Source organism: Rhinoderma darwinii, chromosome 4 (assembly GCF_050947455.1).
Source record: "Rhinoderma darwinii isolate aRhiDar2 chromosome 4, aRhiDar2.hap1, whole genome shotgun sequence".
In the NCBI taxonomy this organism is placed as follows: Eukaryota; Metazoa; Chordata; class Amphibia; order Anura; family Rhinodermatidae; genus Rhinoderma; species Rhinoderma darwinii.
Window position 1 is genome coordinate 51,872,577 of NC_134690.1, and position 7,344 is coordinate 51,879,920.

A 7,344-nucleotide genomic window follows, 5' to 3' on the forward strand; every position below is an offset into this window, starting at 1 on the left:
TCTATGGTGGGCACTATCTACAGGGGGTACGGTGTGTGTGTGTGGGACGCAGTGTATAGTGCTATTATAATTAGAGGTGCAGTGTATGGTGCTATTATAATCAGGGACAGTGTATGGTGCTATTATAATTAGAGGTGCAGTGTATGGTGCTATTATATTTAGGTGTGCAGTGTCTGGCACCATGATAACTTTATCTTTGTTTATAGCTGCAGAAATGTTTGAACAGTGAGAAGCTGGAGATATCTGATTTGCAAACTGCAGAAATGGGCTGTGGCCGGGAGAAGTCATCATAGAGGTCTTGAACAGATGGAGAAAAAGAACAGCTAGAATCTGAGATCGTCACTGGTGAGTCACTTAATGTAAATGTTTATTCTGCCTCTAATCTACTGTAGTCACTGTATGATCTGCTGCGAGCTGATGGATTGTATGATTTTTTTTTGTGTGAAACAGCCACTCCCAGCATATCGTTATCATTGTTTCGGTCACGCTGGGAACTGTACACAATTTAGTGCAAACCTATACTACAGGGGTTGCAATTAATTGAGCTGTATTTGTGCTGGTGTTGTATTTATGTACTAAGCTTGGTTCTGGCACTGTATATATGTACTGATCTTTTTTTCTGGAGCTGTATATATGTACTGAGCTTTGTTCTGGTGCAGTATATATGTACTGAGCTTTGTTCTGGCACTGTATTTATGTGCTAAGCTTGGTTCTGACACTTTATATATGTACTGATCTTTTGTTATGGGTTTGCCTGACAAAGGTTCTGTGTCGACGCCTGGGGTTAATCAGACTTCATCAGCTCCAAGGTCTACTAGAGTGACGTGATCTGTTACCACTCAGGCTTGCAGGCTGAGGAGAGGGAGAACCTATCACAGCCTGGCCTGACGGTTCTAGCTCCCGCCCTTGGTCTATTTATACCCTCACTCGCAGCATGTTCCTTGCCTGTGATTCTCTGGTTTCCTGGCTCTGCTATTCCTGCTATTTACCTGATTGACCGCTGTACCTTTTGACCCTAGCTTGCCTGACTATTCTCTTGCTCTGTTTTGCTACTACGTACTCTCCTAGTTTGATTCGGCTCGTTCACCACTGCCTGTTGCTCACGGTTTTCCGTGGGCAACTGCCCCTACTTCCCCTTTGCTTCTGTGTGCCCTTGTCTAGTGTTGTCTGTCTTGCACTTACTGAGCGTAGGGACCGTCGCCCAGTTGTACGCCGTCACTTAGGACGGGCGGTGCAAGTAGGCAGGGACTTAGTTGCGGGTAGATTAGGGCTCACCTGTCGTCTCCCTACCCCGATTCATTATATAATCACAGGCCCTATACCGTTTCTTACCCTGGTCCCTGACTCTACTATGGATCCCCATGAGGCCCTGGCTCAGCAAATGCAGGGTCTCTCTCTACAGGTCCAAGACCTAGCTCAGAGGTTCAACCAGCGTGATACTACCCAGGTAGTACCCTTCACCTCACCTCTTGAACCCCACCTCAAGTTGCCAGACCGATTCTCAGGGGACAGGAGGACTTTTTTCTCTTTTCGGGAGAGTTGTAGACTCTATTTCCGATTAAGACCCCACTCCTCAGGTTCTGAGAGCCAGCGAGTGGGTATAATTGGGTCCCTGCTCCAGGACGGCCCACGGGAATGGGCCTTCTCCTTGGACCCTGACGCCCCTGAACTTTCTTCTGTTGACCTTTTTTTTTCTGCTCTCGGGCTCATCTATGATGAGACTGACAAGACTGCCTTTGCCGAGGGTCAGCTGGTGACCTTACGTCAGGGTAAGAGACCCGTTGAGCAGTACTGTTCTGACTTTAGGAAGTCAGGAACAGCTTCTCAGTTGAATGATCCTGCCTTGAGGTGCCAGTTTAGATTGGGTCTGTCGAATGCCCTTAAAGACCAGTTAGTTAGCTATCCCACCTCTGACTCTCTAGATAAGGCTATGGCTTTAGCGGTACGTCTTGACCGACGTCTCAGGGAACGACGACTTGAACGTTCTGGTGCCTTCACCTCTGGCTTCCCTATGATGGCTCCAGAGGTTCCGCTGCTTCGTTCTTCCACGGAGAACGGATGAACAGATGCAACTCGGGGCCTCCGTGTCTCCCAACAACGTAGAGATTTCCGCAGGAAGAATGGTCTCTGCTTCTACTGTGGGGATGACCAGCATCAATTGAATTCCTGTCCCAGGTGCAAGAATAAGCAGCCGGAAAACTTCCGCGCCTAAGTGACCATCGGGGAGGTCGCTTGGGTGCACAGGTATTTCCCGTTAACATGAAGCCTAATAAAATCTTGCTTCCCTTTCAGGTCTCTTTTGATGGAAGGTCTGCCACCGGCAGTGCCTTCGAGGATTCAGGGTCTGCTGCTAATATTATGTCTGTAGATTTTACCATGTCTCTAGCTATGCCACTAATTGATTTGCTTAAACCTGTCCCGGTAGTGGGTATTGACTCCACTCCGCTTGCTAATGGTTACTTTATGCAGCATACCCTGTTTTTAAACTCATTGTTGGCTCCATTCATTTGGAGCAGTGTTCTGTGTTAGTGATGCAGGGGTTATCGTCCGATTTGATTTTAGGCCTCCCTTGGTTGCAGACGCATAATCCCACTTTTACCTGGAATACTGGTGATCTTACTAAATGGGGTAATGAATGCATGACGTCATGTCTTTCTATTAATTTGGTTTCTCTCGCTGAGGAGGTGATCACTCTACCTGAGTTTATTCAGGACTTTGCGGATGTCTTTTCTAAAAAGGCCTCCGAAGAGTTACCTCCTCATAGAGAGTACGATTGTGCAATCGACTTTGGTACCAGGAGCTAAGTTCCCTAAAGGAAGGATATTTAATCTCTCTTGTCCTGAATGTGAAGCCATGAGAGAATATATCCAGGGAAGCCTGGCCAAGGGTTACATTCGCCCCTCTATTTCTCCGGTAGGTGCTGGCTTCTTCTTCGTGGGGAAGAAGGATGGTGGTCTTAGGTAGTGCATCGATTACCGAAGTTTAAATAAGATCACTGTAATGAACCAGTATCCCCTTCCTTTGAGTCCTGATCTCTTCAATCAGGTTAAGGGGCCCAATGGTTCTCTAAGTTCGATCTTCGGGAGGCTTATAACCTTATCCGGATCAGAGAGGGGGATGAGTGGAAGACTGCGTTTAATACACCCGAAGGTCATTTAGAATACCTCGTCATGCCCTTTGGGTTGTGTAATGCTCCCGCGGTCTTCCAGAATTTCATAAATGAGATTTTAAGAGACTATCTGGGGGTATTTCTTGTAGTGTACCTTGATGATATACTTGTGTTTTCCAAGGACTGGTCCTCCCACATTGAGCATGTCAGGAAGGTGCTCCCGGTCCTTCGGAAAAATAAACTCTTTGCAAGAAACGAAAAATGTGTGTTTGGGGTGCAGGAGATACCATTTTTGGGTCAAATCCTCACTCCTAACGAATTCTGCATGGACCCTGCCAAGGTTCAGGCTGTGGCAAAATGGGTCCGTCCTGCCTCCCTGAAGGCCTTACAGTGTTTCCTGGGGTTTGCTAATTATTACAGGAGGTTTATTGCTAACTTCTCGGTCATCGCTAAGCCTCTTACGGATCTCACTCTTAAAGGTGCTGATCTCCTCCACTGGCCTCCGGAGGCGGTCCAGGCTTTTGAGATCCTTAAGAGGTACTTTGCCTCTGCCCCAGTGCTGATTCAGCCTAATCAAATGGAGCCATTCATCGTGGAGGTTGACGCCTCCGAGGTAGGAATGGGTGCTGTCTTGTCCCAGGGTACTAGGTCTCTAACCCATCTCCGTCCCTGTGCCTACTTCTCCAGGAAGTTCTCCTCCACTGAGAGAAACTATGACGTTGGCAAACGCGAACTCTTAGCCATTAAATGGGCATTTGAAGAGTGGTGCCACTTCCTGGAGGAGGCTAGGCACCAGGTAACGGTTCTTACTGACCACAAGAATCTGGTGTTCCTAGAATCTGCCCGGAGGCTAAACCCGAGACAAGCTTGATGGGCGTTGTTTTTTATGAGATTCAACTTTGTGATTACCTTTAGGGCTGGGTCAAAAAATGTCAAAGCTGATGCTCTGTCGCGTAGCTTCATGGCCAGCCCTCCTCCTGAGGAGGATCCCGCTTGTATTTTGCCCCCAGGTATAATCATATTCGCTGTGGATTCAGACTTAGCCTCCGAAATTGCGGCTGATCAAGGTTCTGCTCCCGAGAACCTTCCTGAGGACAAGCTGTTTGTTCCCCTGCAATTCCAGCTAAGGTTGCTCAGGGAGAATCATGACTCTGCACTATCTGGCCATCCAGGCATCCTGGGTACCAAGCACCTCATTTCCAGAACCTATTGGTGGCCTGGGTTGCTTAACCCTTTCACGCCGCAGCCCTTTTTCATATTTTCATTTTCGTTTTTCCCTCCCCACCTTCCAAAGGCCATAACGCCTTTATTTTTCTGTCCATATAGTACTATGTGGGCTTGATTTTTGCGGGACAAGTTGTAGTTTTTCGTAGCACCATTTATTTTGCCATACAATGTACTAGGAAACGGGGCAAAAATTATTTGTGGGGTAGAAAATGAAAAAAAACAGCGATTCCGCCATGTTTTTTTGCGCGCCATTTTTACGGAATTCACTGTACAATTAAAACAACATATTCATTTTATTCTATGGGTCAATACGATTACGCTGATACCAAATGTGTATGTTTTCTATATTTTACTACTTTTACAAGTAAAAACCTAAGTGTAAAAAAGAAAATTTATTTTGTTTCGCCAAATTCCGAGAGCTGTAACGTCTTTATTTTTCCGTCGATTAAGTGGTATGAGGGCTTATTTTTTGCGGGATAATCTGTAGTTTTTAATACTACTATTTTGGTGTAAATGTGACGGTTTGATCACTTTTTATTTCATTTTTTGTGGGAGATTAGGTGAACAAAAAATAGAGATTCTGGCGTTTACAATTTTTTTTTTTTTAACGGAGTTCATTGTGCGGGTTAAATAATGATATATTATGATAGTTCAGACTTTTACGGACGCGGCAATACCAATTATGTTTATTTATTTAATTTTTTACTATGCTCTAGGCAGAAAATGGTAAAAGGGGAGTTTTTTGAACTTTTAATATTTTATTTTTTTTACACAAAAAAAACTTTATTTAACTCATTTTTACATTTTTTTATTAGTCCCCCTAGGGGACTTCAACCAGCAATCGTTAGATCGCTTGCACGATATACTGCAATACTAATGTATTGCAGTATATCGTGATTCTGACAGTCTCCTATGAAGCCCTGCCGGAGGCAGAGCTTCATAGGAGTACCAAGATGGCGGACCTGGGGGACTTCGTCAGACCCCCAGGCAGCCGTGTGAACCAACGGCTCCCCCCGATCTTGCTGCGGGGGGGCCGTTGAGACGTTACAGGGGGTCGCCCCCCTGTTTTTAGTATTTTAAATGCTGCGATCTCTATTGAACGCGGCATTTAACGGGTTCTCGTAACCTGGAAGTGTCGGCTGTAACACACAGCCGACACACTCGCTCTATGGAGCGGACTCAGCCCAAGAGCCCGCTCCATATTCCCCCACATGGCGTGCGCCGTATATATACGGCGAATGTCGGAAAGGGGTTAAAGACGTTAAGGCCTACGTCGCCGCTTGTGAAATTTGTGCTAGGTCCAAGACTCCCAGGTCCCGACCTGCGGGCTTACTATATTCTTTGCCCATTCCCCAGAGACCTTGGACCCATATCTCCATGGATTTTATCACCGATCTGCCTCCATCCCAAGGCAAATCGGTGGTGCGGGTTGTAGTAGACCGCTTCAGTAAGATGTGCCACTTTGTACCCCTCAAGAAACTACCCAATGCCAAGACGTTAGCTACCTTGTTTGTCAAACACATCCTGCGTCTCCATGGGGTTCCGGTCAATATTGTTTCTGACAGAGGGTTACAATTTGTTTCATTGTTTGGAAAGCTTTCTGTAAGAAGCTGGAGATTGATCTGTCCTTTTCCTCGGCGTTCCATCCAGAAACTAATGGCCAAACTGAGAGGACTAATCAGTCTCTAGAACAACACTTAAGGTGTTTTATCTCAGACTGTCAAAATGGTTGGGTCTCCTTCATTCCCCTCGCTGAATTTTCCCTTAATAACCGGGTCAGTAGCTCGTCGGAGGTCTCCCCCTTCTTCTGCAATTTTGGGTTTAATCCACGGTTCTCCTCCATTACACCTGGTGGTTCCAACAATCCCGAGGTAGATGTCGTTCATCGGGAACTGTGCACAGTCTGGGCCCAGGTTCAGAAGAACCTTGAGATGTCCCAGAGCATCCGAAAGACTCAGGCAGGTAAAAGACGTTCAACTAACCCCCTATTTGTGGTCGGGGATCTGGTGTGGATATCTTCTAAAAATTTGCGCCTTAAAGTTTCGTCCAAGAAATTTGCTCCCCGGTATATAGGGCCGTACAAAATCATTGAGGACCTCAACCTTGTCTCCTTCCGGCTGGAGTTACCCCCGTCTTTTCAGATACACAACGTGTTCCATGCCTCTCTCTTGAAAAGCTGCTCCCGGTCCTTGGCTACATCGAGGAAACCTCTGGTCCCAGTTCTCACTCCTGATGGGGTAGAATTCGATGTAGCCAAGATTGTGGACAGCAGGATGGTCCAAGGCTCCCTCCAGTACCTGGTCCATTGGAGAGGATACGGGCCTGAGGAGAGGACTTGGGTACCCGCCCGGGATGTTCACGCCGGTATATTGCTCAGGAAGTTCCATCTTCGGTTCCCCAACAGGCCCACCTAGGAAGGGTCCAGTGGCCCCTCATAAAAGGGGGGGGGGTACTGTTAAGGGTTTGCCTGACACAGGTTCTGTGTCGACGCCCGGGGTTAATCAGCCTTCATCAGCTTCAAAGTCTGCTAGAGTGAAGCGATCTGTTACCACTCAGGCTTGCAGACTGAGGAGAGGGAGAACCTATCACAGCCTGGCCTGACGGTTCTAGCTCCTACCCTTGGTCTATTTATACCCTCACTTGCAGCATGTTCCTTGCCTGTGATTCTCTGGTTTCCTGGCTCTGCTATTCCTGCTATTTACCTGATTGACCGCTGTACTTGTTGACCCTCTTTCTGAGCTTGGTGGTTTAAGTGGCTTGTGAACTAAGTGGAGTTCTAAAACCGGATTGTGTTGCTGTACTTCTGTATTGTGTTGCTGTATTTCTGTGTTTGTGAATCTGTTTTGATTGCTAGCAAATAGAAGATAGCAAAAACTCACACAATTTAAAAAAAAAAAATTTGTAAATTTTTTTTTTCCCCTTGCAGATTCGTTCCAGCTGAACAGCTGACGAGGGGGAAGGGGTTAACTGGACACAGGTGGTATAAATTAGTCAGCAGACCTCATTTT